Raw genomic sequence first — 20072 nt, 5'->3', positions numbered from 1 at the left:
ACCAGGCCACACCTGGTGTCAATCAGCCAGCTGCTATTTAGATCTGCTTTGTCCTCCAGTCAAGGCTGGATTACTGTCGCTACTACCTGTCATTTATACTTGTCGTTGTAGCTGTGTCTACTTCTTTTCACTCTGCTCATGCCATATAGTCTTGTTTCTTGCCACGTAAGTGTTTGTTTTTTCACGTCACAGTAAGTGTAGTTTTTCATGTCCATAGTTTCTGTCTAAGTGTTAGTTTTGTTCATAGCCAAGTTTGTTCTCCGCCTTGTGCGCGCCTTTTGTTTGTACCCTTTTGTTTGTTTTTGGTTATAGTGTTAAATTAAATCATGTTTTCCTGCTCAATGCCTGCCGCTATCTCTGCATCTTGGGGTTTGTCACCAACACACTCTGACAGTATTTATATTATTCACATGTGAATAATGCTGTATAAGAGACTGTATTTATACTATTCACATGTGAATAACGCTGTATAATAGACTGTATTTATATTATTCACATGTGAATAATTCAGTATAATAGACTGTATTTATATTATTCACATGTGAATGTTGTATAATAGACTGTATTCATATTATTCACATGTAAAAAAAAAAAATACCTAGGTGTTTATTGTTTATTGTGAGCGAACTGTGGTGCTGAATTTCTCCCAGGGATCAATAAAGTACTTTGTATTCTAATAAATGCACAAGTTTACTGTGAACGCTTTTCTTATTCCATCCATCAAAAGGATGTTTGGGAATGATCACATCATTTTTCAAGACTTTCCTTGAAGAAAGATGCATAAGGTCATTGTCAGGGCCCGCAAATATATGGATCTCAGTTCAATTGAAAATCTGTGGTGGAAATGGAAGAAAATGGTCCATGACAACATCACAGAAAGTTGAAGCAAGCTTGATGAACAGTACAGTTGTCATTCATTAAGTCAATGCCTCAGTGACTACAAGCTGTTAAAAAAGCCAGAGGTGATGCAACAAAGTACTAGCGGTGTGTTGTAGTGGGGTTTTTTTTGGTTTTTTTTTCATAATTCCATAAATGTTTTCTCAGAATTGAGTGATTCCATAATGTTTTTACTCTGCTTGATCAAAAAATTAAACTGTTAGTGACTACCAAAATGTATATCCTTGATTTATTTTAGTGTTTCTTAAAGCCAGAAATGTGCCATTTGAAATGACTATAGTTTTGTGTCTTGATGGATTTTTCTTTCTTTTTTTTAAAACCCAAAACAACTGAATGAACATCTTCAAATATGGTTATTCCACAGTTTTTTCCAGGAGTTGTAAATGTGTCTATTGAGCAAAATGTACACCCAATCATATCAAATACATATTGTGTAAATCTAGACCACAAGGAAGTTTGTTGAATGTCGAATAAAATCATCAAAGGTCCCCTCCAAAGGGGAACTGCTCTTTTTGGGGAAGTTTGCCTATCGCAATCATTATGAAAGACAATATATTTTTTAATGCATTCTAAATATTAAATAAACATAAATGAAAGTCCGCTTAGAGTGGAGCCAATGGGAGCGCCATTATTCCGCCCATAAAATCCCAAAAATAACCATTCAAAAAGTGACAAAAATACTCAATTTACATTACGTGACATGAATATTAACCAAGTATTAGTGATATTGTTATTAAAAGCGCTAACACAGACTATTTATAGCGGCGAAGTGATCACAAGCTTGTGTGCCTATGTTTATATCATCCAGTGGTCTGCTGCTTCCTCGCTTCCCTGCTCCATCCATCCATTCATCCATTGTCTACCGCTTGTCCCTTTCAGTTTGACGGGGGGTTGCTGGAGCCTATCTCAGCTAATTTCGGGCGGTAGGCGGGGTACACCCTGGACAAGTCGCCACCTCATCACAGGGCCAACTCAGATAGACAGACAACATTCACACTCACATTCACACACTAGGGACCATTTAGTGTTGCCAACCAACCTATCCCCAGGTGCATGTCTTTGGAGGTGGGAGGGGCCTATCCCCAGGTGCATGTCGTTGGAGGTGGGAGTACCCGGAGGGAAACCACTCAGTCACGGGGAGAACATGTAAACTCCACACAGAAAGACCCCAACCCTGGGGATCAAACCCAGGACATTCGTATTGTGCTCTGTGCCACCCTGCTCCCTGTAAGGTTATTCTAGATTCTAAATCATTCCTCTCACCTGAAAAGTAGACGGCTGAGAATATAATCCGACACGGATGGGACGGTTTGACAGCTGTTTTCGGATTATGAGACATTTTTAATCTAAATGGGAATATATTAACATCCTAGCAGTCTGCATCCTAATGATAGCAGACCTTGCACAGTAAGTGATGTTTTATCATGTTTGTTGGCTCTCATAAAGTCTGCAGTGAGCAGAAATCAGTGATGAAGAAAAAAAAAGCAAATGTGAGGCGTTTTTTAAAGTAATGCGCCGCGTATCCTTAAAATGATCGAAATACGTAAATATTAAATGTTATAAATGTGCCCATTACTACATTTAATATATACTTACATCATGTATATAAGACCCTAATGGAGATGTTTGGATGTTTTTTTAGGGGCTCTATAGGCAGAATTGAACGGCTCCCAAAGGCTCCATTGTAAACTGACTTTTGATCGAATGTATTTAATATTCAGAAAAAAAAAATCCATCCATCATCACGATGGGCAAAATTTTTAAAAAAGCACAGTTCCCCTTTAAGGTGGGGATTCCAATAAAGGTGCGGTTTTAAATGCAAACACAAATAACTTTATGAACTTAATTTAACAATGTTTTTTCAGGATTTTTTTTTACTATAAAACTACTACAACAATTATTTATTCTTTTAGTTAATGAGTTTGTAAAATCAGTTTGGGTGTCAAATACTTACTATATTTTGCATATCCAGCCGTATATGCACGGTCCCCAAATCTGCGGTCCCCTCCAAGATTTCTCATTTTCATCCCACTGGGTTGAGTTTTTCCTTGCCCTGATGTGGGATCTGAGCCGATGATGTCGTTGTGGCTTGTGCAGCCCTTTGAGACACTCGTGATTTAGGGCTATTTAAGTAAACATTGATTTTGATTGATTGATTGATTGAAACTTTTATTAGTAGATTGCACAGTGAAGTACATATTCCGTACAATTGACCACTAAATGGTAACACCCGAATAAGTTTTTCAACTTGTTGTTTAAGTCGGGGTCCACTTAAATTGATTCATGATACAGATATATACTATCAAATATATACTAACATCATAATACAGTCATCACACAAGATAATCATCAGAGTATATACATTGAATTATTTACATTATTTACAATCTGGGGTGTGGGATATGGAGGGGGGGGGGGGGTGAGGTTTGGTCAGTCATCAACAATCAGCATCAACAATTGCATCATCAGAGAAATGGACATTGAAACAGTGTAGGACTGACTTGGTAGGATATGTACAGCAAGTAGTGGACATAGAGAGAGATATCAGAAAGTATAAGAAAAAGAGTCTTAAGGGTGTTAGTTTAGGGTTGTAGTTGCCTGGAGGTGTTCTTTTAGTGCGGTTTTGAAGGAGGATAGAGATGCCCTTTCTTTTACACCTGTTGGGAGTGCATTCCATATTGATGTGGCATAGAAAGAGAATGAGTTAAGACCTTTGTTAGTCCGGAATCTGGGTTTAACGTGGTTAGTGGAGCTCCCTTTGGTGTTATAGTTATGGCGGTCATTTACGTTAAGGAAGTAGTTTGACATGTACTTCGGTATCAGGGAGGTGTAGCGGATTTTATAGACTAGGCCAGTGGTTCTTAACCTGGGTTCGATCGAACCCTAGGGGTTCGGTGAGTCGGCCTCAGGGGTTCGGCGGAGGTCAAAACACACCCGACTCATCGTGTAAATACAAACTTCTCCCTATCGGCGTATTACGGATACGGCAACAGCTGACTGGTTTGCAGGTGTGTAATTTGTTGTGAGTTTACTGTGTTGGTTTTGTTGTTTGAACAAGGTGATGTTCATGCACGGTTCATTTTATGCACCAGTAAAAAAACATGGTAACACTTTAGTATGGGGAACATATTCACTATTAATTAGTTGCTTATTAACATGCAAATTAGTAACATATTGGCTCTTAACTAGTCATTATTAAGTACTTATTAATGCCTTATTCGGCATGGCCTTATTATAACCCTAACCCTCTAACACTGACCCTAACCCTAACCAAATAACTCTAAATTAAGTCTTTATTACTTAGAATATGTTCCCCTAGTGTCCAAATAACTCTAAATTAAGTCTTTGTTACTTAGAATATGTTCCCCATACTAAAGTGTTACCAAAAACATATAACTTTGTATTGAATTTGAAAAAAAACCAACATTTTATTTTTCACTAAAGAAGGGTTCGGTGAATGCGCATATGAAACTGGTGGGGTTCGGTACCTCAAACAAGGTTAAGAACCACTGGACTAGGCTCAGTGCAGGTTGTTTTACTCTGTTCTCCCCCCCGAGCCAGCCCAACGCACAGGGCCAGTACCTTGTACGGCCCTGATGAGACGGAGGAGGACCCAGGCCCGGACACTCCCCACAGTGCCTGGAACCTCCAAGCACCACCGGCGCAACCCCGGGGCAGACCGTCGGAGGGGGGACGCGTGGCGTGGAGCGCTACCTGGACACAAGTCGAGGGACTGATCACCCTCGGCTGGGTCGCCCGCGAGAGGGTGTTTGATTAAGACCCGAAACACCCTATGACCCCGGGAGAATCACTGATGATGTGTCCAGGTTGCACCGTAAGGTGTATTTATGAAACCGATCCAGTATGGCATCGCCATTGACTTCCAGGAAGAGTCTGGATGACAACCCCGAAAGAGTGGTGACAACTGGAGAGACAGTTGACAGCTCGGAAAGACGGCAACCGGGGCAGGGAGGGGTAGCATCCCAAGCTGCAGCTCCCGCAAGGGAGCGCCCATATAACGCTGCGAAAAACCCTGAAGACACATAAGATCAAGATAGCTGCCTGAGGAAACCCGTGGTGCAACGCACAGGGCCAGTACCTTGTACGGCCCTGATGAGACGGAGGAGGACCCAGGCCCGGACACTCCCCACAGTGCCTGGAACCTCCAAGCATCACCGGCGCAACCCCGGGGCAGACCGTCGGAGGGGGGACGCGTGGCGTGGAACGCTACCTGGACACAAGTCGAGGGACTGATCACCCTCGGCTGGGTCGCCCGCGAGAGGGTGTTTGATTAAGACCCGAAACACCCTATGACCCCGGGAGAATCACTGATGATGTGTCCAGGTTGCACCGTAAGGTGTATTTATGAAACCTTATTTTTCACTAAAGAAGGGTTCGGTGAATGCGCATATGAAACTGGTGGGGTTCGGTACCTCAAACAAGGTTAAGAACCACTGGACTAGGCTCAGTGCAGGTTGTTTTACTCTGTTCTCCCCCCCGAGCCAGCCCACTTGATTGATTGATTCTTCTCAACAAAGCAACAATCATCACAATTTGTAAGATTTTTTTTTTTTTATCACAAATGAAACAGTCCACTTTCTGTTTGTAAAAATACATAATACTTAAAAAATATGCTAATTTATTACAATGCACCGTTTAAAACCCTCATTCTTGTGTCATCTATGCACAAAGACACATTTTGCATACCCAACGAGTATTTCTGAATTTATTATTTTTTTAAATACATTTTCCTGTACAGTTAGAGACGACCCCCCCCCCCCCTTCAATTTCAGCAGGGGTTTTGCACACGCCGCGTGACGTCATCAGCCACTTGAGGACGCGGCCAGGATCACAGCACTGAGGTGTCAAGAAGGTTACAAACTCATTACAATTACAGCTTCTTTGCTACAACTACCGACTTATTCGTCGGTGGCGGCGAGCGGGGGGAGGGGGGGAAAACCCTTAGCTTGTAGGCGAGGAGTAGCACCGCCGGCCGGTGAGGGAGGGACGGATTGTACCGGTCCAAACTCCCCGGGAGAAAAGTAGCTTGATGAGTGTCCAAAGTAGTGGAAGTTTGGAGGGGCCGCCATCTTTGCTCCCAGCTCTCCACGTCCTCAACACGGACGGTGTTTCCAGCGACATACCGCGGCTGTGCTGAAGGCCCACAAGGTAACGTGGAAACGCTTAGTGATGATTTTGTTTTTAATGGTGTTCTCCAGCCTGTGGTTAGGAGGAAATGGTGGCGAGGCGACCGAGCGACGACTCCTTTTTTGTGTGTGGTGAAACCTGCTCGCTGGTTAGCTTCAACAGCCAAGCGTCGGCTCCAAAGTCTAAGGCTTGTCGGCTACCAGCTAGCAGCACAGGCACCTTTTCTCGGCTCTGGGTGTGCTTATCACCTTAAAACATTGCAGGCAAAATGTCGCCAAACATGAAACGTTTGTCGCTATTTGTCATGTGTGCGTCCCATTACAAATAGCATGCTCTTGGCATACATTAGGCAAGACGAGGCTGCATAATGCAAATATGAGGACAAAGCAATGCCTGGTGATGGTTAACAATGTTGTTAACAATGCATCACCAATGCCTGGTGATGCATTGTTAACAATGTTGTTAACAATGCATCACCAGTTGACACCATACTTGCCAACCTTAAGACCTCAGAATTAGGGAGATATTCAAAAGGCCCGCTGGGGTGGATATATATATATATATATATATATATATATATATATATATATATATATATATATATATATATATATATATATATATATATAAAATAAATACTTGAATTTCAGTGAATTACAGCTATATATATAATATATATATATATATAGGGATGATGTTCGTTAAGAAATTATCGATGTCGATGCCTTAGCGAATCCTCTTATCGAACCGATTCCTTATCGAATCCAGATAGGTTGTCGTGTGTAGGGCTGGGCGATATGGCCTTTTTTTTAATATCCGGATATTTTAAGGCCATGTCACGATACACGATATATATATCTCTATATTTTGCCTTAGCCTTGAATGAACACTTGATGCATGTAATCACAGCAGTATGATGATTCTGTGTGTCTACATTAAAACATTCTTCTTCATACTGCATTAATATATGCTCATTTTAAACTTTCATGCAGAGAGGGAAATCACAACTAAGTCAATTGACCAAAAGTGTATTTATTAAACAGTTATTAAGCAGTGGCACAAATATTCATGTCATTTCCAAAACAGAAAGTGCAAGATTGTCAGAGACATTTTAAAACAAGCTATTAGTGCACTTTTGTGCATGATGTCACTAAGATGACATATCAAAACAACACTAAACTAAAGTGCACTTTTTGTACAGAACGCCACTACAATAGTTTAAAACAAATAAAGTGCACTTTTGTGCATGATGTCACACAAGATATTTCAATAACTGTCAAATAAAAATGAGCTGCATAATAGTACATCAAATAGTGTATGTCTTTCGCTATGTGGTAGGTTCCTGCGGACGTTATCGCCTTCTGTTGTTGACTATTTTTTTCATACGGTGTTGATCTGGAAATGGTGGGCATTTTGTGGGTGTGGCACCGAACGGAGATGTTGACATGCAGAGTTTCAGGCACTCTTCATTCTCTAGCAAGTGACTTTTCAAATGATGCTACAAATTAGCAGTGCTGCTACTTTGTGTAGCAACGCTTTTGCCGCATACTTGACATATATTACGGTTGTCTGTTCAACATCTTCCTGCTTGAAGCCAAATAACCGCCAGACGATGGACCGCCTGCTGTTTTTCTTGGGAATTAATTTTTCCTTCATTTGTTACCAGATTCGCACCTTTTTTCTCTCGTATTACCACTCGCACCACAGCTAACGTTACCCATGCTGCTAACTCTCTGCTCCGCGAGGGCGTATACGTATGTGACGTATGTAAGAAGGTGCGCTTGTTTTACGTCTCTGTGAGAAAGAGGGACAAGAAAGAGTGATAAAAGCCTGTAGTGTAATGCCCGCAACTAAAAGCAACTGCGTGAGCACGTATACTCCAATATCACCATATAATAATTTTCTATATCGCACAGAGACAAACCCGCGATGTATCGAGTATATTCAATATATCGCCCAGCCCTAGTTGTGTGTGTGCCTTGTGTGTGCACTGAGTTCCAAAAGCCATAGATGTTATGCGACCGGGCCGGCACGCCGTTTATATGGAGGAAAAATCGGACGTGACTGAGGACAGCGTGCGGCCGTTAAAGGGTGAAGGTTTCAGGTGAGAGAATACGCTAAAGGCACGCCCCCAATATTGTTGTCCAGATGAAAATGGGGAGAAATTTGAGATTTTCGGGAGGGGCACTGAAATTCGGGACTCTCACAGGAAAATCGGGAGGGTTGGCTGGCATGCATGGTTGACACACGTTGTGTGGGTGTGCGTCCACCATTGTGTTGCTGTGTCACAACATGACGTCCAGCATCACTGTGCAGCAGCCTTGGCGTTGAATAAGCAGCTAATGTTTTTGCATGTCATTAAATTACCATTTGCCATATAAAGTAAACAAATGCATGTTAATTAATGCTGTGTGTGATTGTGACGTTAATATAATATACAATTATCTTAAATGAGATAAAAGCTTATAAGTGAGACCATTTGAAACTTAAAGTGGGCATACTTGGCCTGTGCATTATGCTTCCTATGCACCCTTCATCACGTCTTATAAGAAGATTGGGGTGCAGACATGGAGAAAAACAAACAATGACGTTTGCTCGTTGCAAACATACAAGTTGTCTGCATGCATTTACGTGTCTTCTGTCTTTTTTAAAACGTTTATTGTCCAATTGATTTGATCCCTGTTGGAAGTGGACCATTAGTTAATGCCTTTTAAGACTTCCCTCAAGTGTCTCTGCCATAAACAGGTGGTGAATGTGCTGAGCAGCATGGAGTTAAAATGACATTCACAGCCAGGGTTGCAACTTGCAAGGGTTCAACCTCTTCTTCTTCTTGCAGGGGCTTGAATGTAAACAATTCTTGTGCATAGAGAGGCCTTCGGGGGCGAGCCTTTATGGAACATAATACCGACTTCTGTTCATTTATCAGAAACACGCTGGGTCTAAATGGAGTAGGTGATAACCCTATCTATTGGAGGCTGCTGAAACGCAGCATACTGTGTCAAAATTGCAGATTTCCAACGACTGTTGTCACTATTTTCTAACCTGTTCAGTTATTTGCCTGCACCAGAAAAACTCTAGCAGTTTTATTGACTTTAGGAACGTAATCAGTGGTCATATCAGTTGTGAATCATTGCAACAGCCAGTTGAAGTCACGAGTCAGCAAGTTATTTGGAAATCTTTTAGGTAGAACTCTATTTGTACCCCCTTTTCCTTTGTAACAAATCAAATGTAGTCATTCCTGTCACCCTCAACACAGACACATCTCACAATTCCCTGGGAGAATTATTGTTTCAATAACTGTGGAAAACATTGTTGGTTTTGTGACTTTATCAGTCTGAACTGCCATTGCTTTTGCTCGACACTTGTTCCCCCCCCCCCTCAAACATTTTAACCAATAACATCTATATTTACACTTGTATGACACCGTAGACTACAATGAGTCTCTTGGTATATGCTGGCTCCAAATTCTGTTCGCAATATAATTTCCCCTGAGCGGAAAAAAACAAACTACATGTGTTGATAACAGTATAGTTATACTGTAGTAATATATGCCGTTAACTGGCTGATTACAATAAGTCCAGAATTTAACATGTGTATCTAAATACTGAAATGATTACCAATAAGAACTCAGTCAGTACCAGATCATCTCTAATACTTACAATTAGGGTTGCGTGATGTAGATGATATACGATATAAATTTGTCTGACAATAGTTTTTAATACTAACCATAAATTGTGATAATGCATGTTGCCGACACATTTTAGCTATGACTACATTTTTGACAGCAACAAGCGAACAAACGCGTCCTCAACGCAATGTAAAACCTTGTTACGATAAAGTAACCAGCTATCAACAGTAAATTAGCAGGTAAATTAGTAATAGTTTTGAGAAAATAATAGGGCTACACAATTTTTTATTATTATTATTATTATTTTTTCTTTCAATTTGCAATCTTTTGATTTTATAGGTGTAAATGCATACAACTGTAAAAATAACAAGTGAAGGAAGACATGTTACTTTTATACTGTCAACATTGTCTTGTCTCAAGGTGCCACAAATTGGAACAATTTGCAATGATTTACTTCCAAAAAAATGTGGCTTTATGCAGACAGACTCAGAGCTTTTGTCTACATCATGCTCTTAAACTGAAGGAATGATCAATAAAAACTTTACAGTGTTTATAATATAATGTAATCATAATATACAATAATATTGCAAGTAACTAAGGATACACACTTATTTCTCATTACTGTAGAATTGTTTACCATTGTACTGTAATTAGAAGGTACCAGTAAACATATTTGTCATCCTAAATAAATGGACAAACAAAATTTAATGGACTGTATATTAAATAAAAATTTAACATTTTAAAGTGATTTTTTCCTTAGTTGGAAAAACTAGGTCGGACGTTGTCTTTTTGTGTGTTGTCACGCGTGATCTTGCCATTCTCGCTTCTTCGTCCATGTTGATGTTGATATTGCTCACCCAAAGATGAAATATTAAAGCAGCAATTTTTGTTATTTTGCAAAACTGTCTCACTGTTTGTGCTTCCTGTGTGTGCGGTCTCGCTTAGTCGTTTTCTGCCCACCGAGACAAAGATTGTGGATGACTGTAAAGACGGCTCACTGCTTTCAGTTCATTCTACTGTTAAATAAACACACTCAGGTGCTTAGAGCGATGCACGGAGTGAGACGTCTTTATCCCTGTTTGATGCGAGTGACGAACAAACGCTAGGCTCAACAATTCTGATTGACGAACATGTCTGTTACTCAAATGTCTGTGACGGCGGAGGAATAAACAAACCTCAGTCTCTTGCAGTTACGTAATCTTGTTAATTAAAACTTTGAGCCCTTTGAGACACTTGTGATTTAGGGCTATATAAATAAACATTGATTGATTAATCTTGCAGCCCTAGAAAATAATACAACTAGTGACAAAAAGTTATGTGACACAATATGTTAGCATCCAGTTTAGGAGCCCTTGCAACCCATTTTGAAATTATGTTATCATTTACATACCAAAAAATATATTGTGATATACTGTATATCATACCGCAAGAGACTGCAATATATATTGCGATATAGTTTTTAGGCCATATCGCTCATCCCTACTTACAATGTCTATAATAATATGTCCTAATAGTGTAGACTTGCACTGAAGCCGTCAGATTCACCAAATAGTTCTGTCTTTCCGTTAGGGCTGGGCAATATGGCCTTTTATTAATATCTCAATATTTTTAGGCCGTGTCACGATACACGATATATATCTGGATATTTTGCCTTAGCCTTGAATGAACACTTGATGCATATAATCACAGCAGTATGATTATTCTATGTGTCTACAGTAGGGCTGGGCGATATGGCCTTTTTTTAATATCTGGATATTTTTAGGCCATATCGCGATACACGATATATATCTTGATATTTTGCCTTAGCCTTGAATGAACACTTGATGCATATAATCACAGCAGTATGATGATTCTATGTGTCTACATTAAAACATTCTTCTTCATACTGCATTAATATATGCTCATTTTAAACTAAGTCAATTTACCAAAACTGTATTTATTAAACAGTTATTATGCAGTGGCACAAACATTCATGTCATTTCAAAACAGAAAGTGCAAGATTGTCAGAGACATTTTAAAACAAGCTATTAGTGCACTTTTGTGCATGATGTCACTAAGATGACATATCAAAACTACACTAAATTAAAGTGCACTTTTTGTACAGAACAACACTACAATAGTTTAAAACAAATAAAGTGCACTTTTGTGCATGATGTCACACAAGATATTTCAATAAGTGTCAAAATAAAAATGAGCTGCATAATAGTAAATCAAATAGTGTATGTCCTTCGCTATGTGGTAGGTTCCTGCGGACGTTATCTCCTTCTGTTGTTGACTATTTGTTTCATACGGTGTTGATCTGGAAATTGTTGCTTAGGCATTTTGGGTGTGGCATCGAACGGAGATGTTGACATACAGAGTTTCAAGCACTCCTCATTCTCTAACGGGTGACTTTTCAAATGATGCTACAAATTAGCAGTGCTGCTACTTTTTTTAGCAAAGCTTTTGCCGCATACTTGACATATATTACGGTTGTCTGTTCAACATCTTCCCGCTTGAAGCCAAACCACCGCCAGACGATGGACTCCCTGCTGTTTTTCTTGGGAATTAATTCTTCCTTCATTTGTTACCAGATTTGCACCTTCTCTCTATATCCTACCCCCCCCCGCCCCCTCCACACCCCTGATTGTAAATAATTCAATGTGATTATCTTGTGTGATGACTGTATTATGATGATAGTATATATGATAGTATATATCTGTATCATGAATCAATTTAAGTGGACCCCGACTTAAACAAGTTGAAAAACTTATTCGGGTGTTACCATTTAGTGGTCAATTGTACGGAATATGTACTTCACTGTGCAACCTACTAATAAAAGTCTCAATCAATCAATCAAACTCTCTCGTATTACCACTCGCACCACTCCGCTACTAGCATCACAGCTAACGTTACCCATGCCGCTACCTCTCTGCTCCGCGAGGGCGTATGACGTTGCACGCGCGACAGTATGTGATGTATGTAAGAAGGTGCGCTTGTTTTATGTCTCTGTGAGGAGAGACAAGAAAGAGTGAGAAAAGCCTGTAGTGTAATGCCCGCAGCTAAAAGTAACTGCCTGAGAACGTATACTCCAATATCACGATATAGTCATTTTCTATATCGCACAGAGACAAACTGACAAACAAATATATCGAGTATATTCGATATATCGCCCAGCCCTACTCTCCGTATTTTCATACATGTACGTGAAGTCCTTGTTTCCTTGCGCTATCTATAATTTTATCGTTAGCCAAAGGCTGTGTGCCTCCAAAACGCTAAAGGACAATTGCGCTAATTTGAGCTTGTAGCTGATTGGTTAGAGGAGAATGCTACATGCTAATGGCTGTTCGTAGTAAAATCCGTCTGGTCAAGATTGAGATTTTTAGGTAAAAGCGTCAAAAGACAGAGGGGTGGGGGTTGCTGACGTTATCGTGTCATTTGTCATGAAATAATGATCACAAAACCAAATGCCACTGCACCAATGTGGGAATATTTCAGTTCAAACCTTTGGAACAAGATAAGCCTATCAATACAGAGAAGCTAGTTTGCCGAATGTGCGCGACTACAACAAACCTGCACGCCCACTTGAAACACAGCCACTCTAAAGTCCACACTGACTTCGCTTTTTTTTTGGATTGAGTTTAATTTATTTCAAACATGAACACACTTTCAATATGATACATAACATATAATTTCATATAATTTCTCTTTACAACAAGCCAGGCCAATGTAAACAAAACAGTGCAAAATGGTGTGCCCCTAGAGCAGAGGTTCTTAACCTTGTTGGAGGTACCAAACCCCACCAGTTTCATATGCGCATTCACCGAACCCTTCCATCCATCCATCCATTTTCTACCGCTTGTCCCTTTTGGGGTCGCGGGGGGTGCTGGAGCCTATCTCAGCTGCATTCGGGCGGAAGGCGGGGTACACCCTGGACAATTCGCCACCTTCACCGAACCCTTCTTTAGTGAAAAAGATGTTGTTGTTTTTTTCAAATTCAAGACAAACTTATATGTTTTTGGTAACACTTTAGTGTGGGGAACATATTCTAAGTAACAAAGACTTAATTTAGAGTTATTTGGTTAGGGTTAGGGTCAGGGTTAGAGGGTTAGGGTTGTAATAAGGCCATGCCGAATAAGGCACTATTAAGTACTTAATAATGACTAGTTAAGAGCCAATATGTTACTAATTTGCATGTTAATAAGCAACTAATTAATGGTGAATATGTTCCCCATACTAAAGTGTTACCATGTTTTTTTTTACTGGTGCATAAAATGAACCGTGCATGAACATCACCTTGTTCAAACAACAAAACCAACACAGTGCATAAACTCACAACAAACTACACACCTGCAAATCAGTCAGCTGTTGCCGTATCCGTAATACGCCGATAGGGAGAAGCTTGTATTTACACGATGAGTCGGGTGTGTTTTGACCTCCGCCGAACCCCTAGGGTTCGATCGAACCCAGATTAAGAACCACTGCCCTAGAGAAAGTGTGGTTAAATACATTGCCAAAGGCATGCTGATATTTATTGCCGTTATAAAACTAGTATGTTTTTAAAGTGCTGTCATGTCATGCAGATTCCTCACTTGGAATCTGTCAAACTTCATTTTGTTTTGCATATAATAATAATGGGTTATACTTGTATAGCACTTTTCTACCTTCAAGGTACTCGAAGTGTTCTGACATTATTACGACCTGTTAATACATCTGTTTAAATTGTTGCTTTGCACTTTTGTTTAAGAAGGTCCTAACTTGAGAACAGAAAATATTTGAGAAGCACTAAATTAACCTAACATGCATATTGTTGGAATGTCGGAGGTAACTGGACTACCCAAAGAAAATACACACACGAGCACGGGGACAACATGCACACTTCACATAATCGTCCAAACGGAGGTTCAAAGGTACACACGGCGTAAAGGTAGACGTTATTGTCGGCAGTAATGTCAAAATAATTATGGTAGTTTACAAGAAATGCCAGCTGTAGCGCTTCTGACAAGCGATTTTAATGCACATTTTTTTTCTCGAAATAAAGCATAGAATAATTATTTTATATTTGAGATGTTTTTCAAACTTATTTTGGCCAATAGTACATAAATAGTAGATTATATACAGTATATCCATTCATACAATATATAACTTTGTTTTCATGAAGAAAAAAATATATATTTTGAAGGCGTGGTGGCCTCTTTTGCAGGGTGGTGCACCACGGTCGTTTACATGTAGGGAAAACCCTGTACATGGTTAACAAGTTAAAGGAACCTCATTTGGTTACATTTGCACATTTCTGAAAAGAAGTAGGAAAAAGCAAAAGCTTATATTTAATCTTACACATTTTCCATGTCTTCCTCCGATAATTCTTCCACAACACAATTTTTTCATGTTTGAATTAAGTTCATATCCTGTGTAAAATGTGTTAAAGGAGGGAAGTAATACCTTATTGGTGATAGTCAATGAAAGCTATGTTACTTAAAGAGAAACAGCACTTTTTTGTAATTTTGCCCTTCATTTACAATCCATATGTGAGGCAAGAGGACATAGGTATTTCTCTTTTTCCATCCATCCATCCATCCATCTTCTTCCGCTTATCTGAGGTAGGGTTGCGGGGGCAGCAGCCTAAGCAGGGAAGCCCAGACTTCCCTTTCCCCAGCCACCTGAGGGATCCCAAGGCGTTCCCAGGCCAGCCGGGAGAGATAGTCTTCCCAACGTGTCCTGGGTCTTCCCCGTGGCCTCCTACCGGTCGGACGTGCCCGAAATGGGTGGCATCCTGACCAGATGCCCGAACCACCTCATCTGGCTCCTCTCGATGTGGAGGAGCACCGGCTTTACTTTGAGCTCCTCCCGGATGACAGAACTTCTCACCCTATCTCTAAGGGAGAGCCCCGCCACCTGGCGGAGGAAGGTCATTTCGGCCGCTTGTACCCGTGATCTTGTCCTTTCGGTCATGGCCCAAAGCTCATGACCATAGGTGAGGATGGGAACGTAGATCGACCGGTAAATTGAGACCTTTGCCTTCCGGCTCAGCTCCTTCTTCACCACAACGGATCGATACAGCGTCCGCATTACTGAAGACGCCGCACCGATCCGTCTGTCGATCTGACGATCCACTCTTCCCTCGCTCGTGAACAAGACTCTGAGGTACTTGAACTCCTCCACTTGGGGCAGGGTCTCCTCCCCAACCCGGAGATGGCACTCCACCCTTTTCCGGGCGAGAACCATGGACTCGGACTTGGGTCCTGATTCCCATCCCAGTCGCTTCACACTCGGCTGCGAAACGATCCAGTGAGAGCTGAAGATCTTGGCCAGATGAAGCCATCAGGACCACATCATCTGCAAATAGCAGAGACCTAATCCTGCAGCCACCAAACCAGATACCCTCAACGCCCTGACTGCGCATAGAAATTCTGTCCATAAAAGTTATGAACAGAATCGTGACAAAGGGCAGCCTTGGCGGAGTCCAACCCTCACTGGAAACGAGTCCGACTTACTGCCGGCAACGCGGACCAAACTGTGACACTGATTATACAGGGAGCGGACCGCCACAATCAGACAGTCCGTTACCCCATACTCTCTGAGCACTCCCCGCATGACTTCCCGGTACACGGTCGAATGCCTTCTCCAAGTCCACAAAGCACATGTAGACTGGTTGGGCAAACTCCCATGCGTCCTTTCTTTCTGCTGCTCGATCGCCGTTTTCTGCTGCATATTTCACTACGTCCAACTTGTAATCTGCAGTATATGATTTCCTTTTCGGTGCCATTTTTTTTCAGCCCTTCTCAGTTTTTATAAGTTACCGCCAATGTTCAAATGATCCATTTTAATAGCTACGGCAGTAGCATGAGGGAACTCTCCTGAAGGAATCAAAGTACTATCTATCTATCTATCTATAGCATATAGCAGTTAGCATCCCATGACCCACAATGCACTTCTGCCATGACCCTCCCCCGCCGAATTCTTATTGGTTGACGTGTGTATGACGATTGCTGACATTTGCTTCGTCTCTTCCGTGAATTAGATAAATAATATTATTTGATATTTTACGGTAATGTGTTAATAATTCCACACTTAAGTCGCTCCGGAGTATATGTCGCACCCACGGCCAAACTATGAAAAAAAACTGCGACTTATAATCCGAAAAATACGGTAGTTTGAATGGATGTGTATATTGCCTATTATTTGCGCACTATTGATAAGTGATGTACCGAAAACTCGACCACTGAAAGAAGACTGATTACCGAAAACAGTGCTGTAAGCAAGATGCACGCCATTGTCTGCAGCATTGTCCGCATGTCTACGATGAGGACGTACACACATTCCGGAGCTTGTGACAGTGCAAACAAATGAGTGGGGGAAAAAAAGACCATGTCTACTAGAAGTTTAAGATCTCATCATTGCTGCTACTTCTTATGTGATTCAGTCCTGCTATGCCTCAGCAATAATCACTAAACTCAACAAAATATGCATTACTTTTGTATTCATTTAACCGCGGACGGAGTCACATAATTGGCCAATAAGACGGAATCCCTTGTTAAACAAAGAATGTTATGGAAATTGACATACATGTGAGCTAAATGCTGTCATTATAAAGAAAAGGAACATTTGTTTGGGAAAATAACATGTCCAGGACCACTCATTCATCCCTAAAACACGCTGTGAACTAAACAATGTTGAGACGGCCACTTTGAAACAGTGACTAAAATAGGCAGCTAAAGCTAGCAAGAACAATCCATACACCCACAAGTTGTCACAACACATCTCATCTGCTTGTGTTGTCGTGAACGACCTCATCCACGTAACATTAATGTACAAACAGCAGTCACAACTTGAGAGGCTCGCTCTTCTTTTTACAGCCTCAAGTCTCGTCCACTCGTCAAACTGAGAACAATAACACAGCACACTTCCCACCCTTCACAATAACAGCGCGGTGCGCCATATTCGGGCTAACTGCGCTAACAAAATAAAGGTTTCAAAAAATTACCTTACACAACAAGCATAATGTACTTAAAGCACGTATTGATACATTTACACAAGTATGCTTTGACCTAAAATACTGGTCAAAATTGTCCAAAAATGTATTACACCAATAACTCTGAATATTTTTTGCATTTACTATAATTAACAAACATTTTATTACATTTTATTTGAAACAAAAAGCCCTCACTCTGTGGTGGTAAAATAAGTGTAAATGATAAAAACAGAATTAAAAACAAATACAGAAAAATTAAATTGTATTTGTTTTTATATTGCTATTGTTATTTAAATTAATTATTTTATTTATTTGTTGCGTTTTATTCGTTACTAATCTATACTTTTTTAAAACTATTTAAAGTATATATAAACTCATGTTTTCAAATTAATGGTTAATCATGTTTATTTATCATGATTACAATGTCAAACAAGATAATCATGAATATTATTTTTGCCAGCCCTACCGGAACGTTTATTTTTGGACACATTGATCTCACAGAGCACATCACAATGTTCTCTATTTACTTCCACAACAATAAGTTGTTTTATTTTTGCAAAAATACATATCTATTTTTATATTGCTCTTTTTATCTTTGGTATGAACATTATTATGTAAACTCGGAAGTTATTGTTTCTTTTGTTTTTTGTTGTTGCTATTTTTGTATTACAACATTTTATTGTTGATCATGTTGTACTCCATTGTAATCTTTTGTTTTGTGATTGTGTGATGTTTTTTGCCTGGACCCCAGGAAGAATAGTCTTCATAAGAGCCAATGACCACTACTTTGGGAGAAATGATGATTCAGAACCTTATATTTTTAAGTGTATATTTGCGGTGGATGACCTACAAGTTTTAGAAGCTGGGTGCTAATCAAATCATGCTATAGTAAAACACTAAGCACTAGGGGTGTAACGGTACACAAACATTTTGGTTCGGTACATACCTCGGTTTAGAGGTCACGGTATTTTTCATGTTTTTGTTCGAGGCCTAGTCACCATTAAAACCTTTTCCAAGGAGCAGTTGGTGTTTGTTATGATAGAGGGTGTCTGGTGAAATATGTTGTGGTTGTCTACATTTCTAAATACACTATATTGCCAAAAGTATTTGGCCACCCATCCAAATGATGAGAATCAGGTGTCCCAATCACTTGGCCCGGTGTATAAAATCAAGCACTTACGCATGGAGACTGTTTCTACAAACATTTGCGAAAGAATGGGCTGCTCTCAGTGATTTCCAGCGTGGAACTGTCATAGGATGCCACCTGCGCAACAAATCCAGTCGTAAAATTTCCTCGCTTCTAAATATTCCAAAGTCAACTTTATTATAAGAAAAGTGAAGATTTTGGGAACAACAGCAAGTCAGCCACCAAGTGGTAGGCCACGTAAACTGACAGAGAGGGGTCAGCATAGGGCAAAGACTTTCTGCACAGTCAGTTGCTACAGAGCTCCAAACTTCATGAGACCTTCCAATTAGGCCACGTACAGTACGCAGAGAGCTTCATGGAATGCGTTTCCATGGCCGAGCAGCTGCATCTAAGCCATACATCACCAAGTCCAATGCAAAGCGTGGGATGCAGTGGTGTAAAGCACGTTGCCACTGGACTCTAGAGCAGTGGAGACTCCTTCTCTGGAGTGATGAATCACACTTTTCCATCTGGCAAACTGATGGACCAGTCTGGGTTTGGAGGTTGCCAGGAGAACGCTACATTTCGGACTGCATTGTGCCGAGTGTGAAATTTGGTGGATGAGGAATTATGGCGTGGGGTTGTTTTTTTCAGGAGTTGGGCTTGGCCCCTTAGTTCCAGTTAAAGGAACTTTGAATGCTCCAGGATACCAAAACATTTTGGACAATTCCATGGGATGGCACTTCAAGTTCATATGTGAGTGAAGGCAGGTGGCCAAATACTTTTGGCAATATAGTGTATTTTGGTTGTCTTTTGCATCATCTGACAATTCTCCCTGGTTTCTGGAGCACTGCTGGATTGCAATTGTGTCCGCTCTGAAGTATAACTTTCTTGTGTTTTATGTTACTCTTGACCAGCTATTGGTAGATAAAAAATGGTTGTGTTTTGAAAGCACCGATTGCTAGGGAAGTAGAGATGCCAGTGCCTTTGGAGCTTGCACAACCTCCTAATACGAATTCAGTACTCATCTGTGACTTGCAGTCAAAGCATTTGTTCTGGACCTCGTGCTTAGCAGTGCGACTCCTTTTACACCTTGCAGTGGAGTAAATATGACAAAAGCTGCATTGTGCAGGAATACCCTTTGCCTGGCGTGGCGAAGTTGGGATAGTGGCCGTGCCTGCAATCTGAGGATTACTGGTTCAATCCCCACCTTCTATCATCCTAGTCATGTCCGTTGTGTCCTTGAGCAAGACACTTCACCCTTGCTCCTGATGGGCCTGGTTAGCGCCGTGCATGGCAGCTCCCGCCATCAGTGTGTGAAT

At 40.6% G+C, this 20072-nt stretch overlaps 1 protein-coding gene across 2 annotated transcripts in view; it reads left to right on the top strand.

The window, feature by feature from the left end:
- Positions 1-5751: 5751 nt before the first annotated feature.
- LOC133664887 (serine/threonine-protein kinase tousled-like 1-B) overlaps positions 5752-20072 on the top strand; it is a 35611-nt gene continuing 21290 nt past the window's right edge. For both annotated transcript variants that reach the window (XM_062069883.1, XM_062069882.1), the window contains exon 1: positions 5752-6066. The gene's annotated coding sequence lies outside the window, so the exon portion shown is untranslated. The remainder of the gene's footprint in view (positions 6067-20072) is intronic.

This window comes from Entelurus aequoreus, linkage group LG14 (assembly GCF_033978785.1).
Source record: "Entelurus aequoreus isolate RoL-2023_Sb linkage group LG14, RoL_Eaeq_v1.1, whole genome shotgun sequence".
Classification (NCBI taxonomy): domain Eukaryota; kingdom Metazoa; phylum Chordata; class Actinopteri; order Syngnathiformes; family Syngnathidae; genus Entelurus; species Entelurus aequoreus.
Note: the sequence above shows the minus strand (reverse complement) of the source record. Positions and strands in the feature narration are given on the sequence as shown.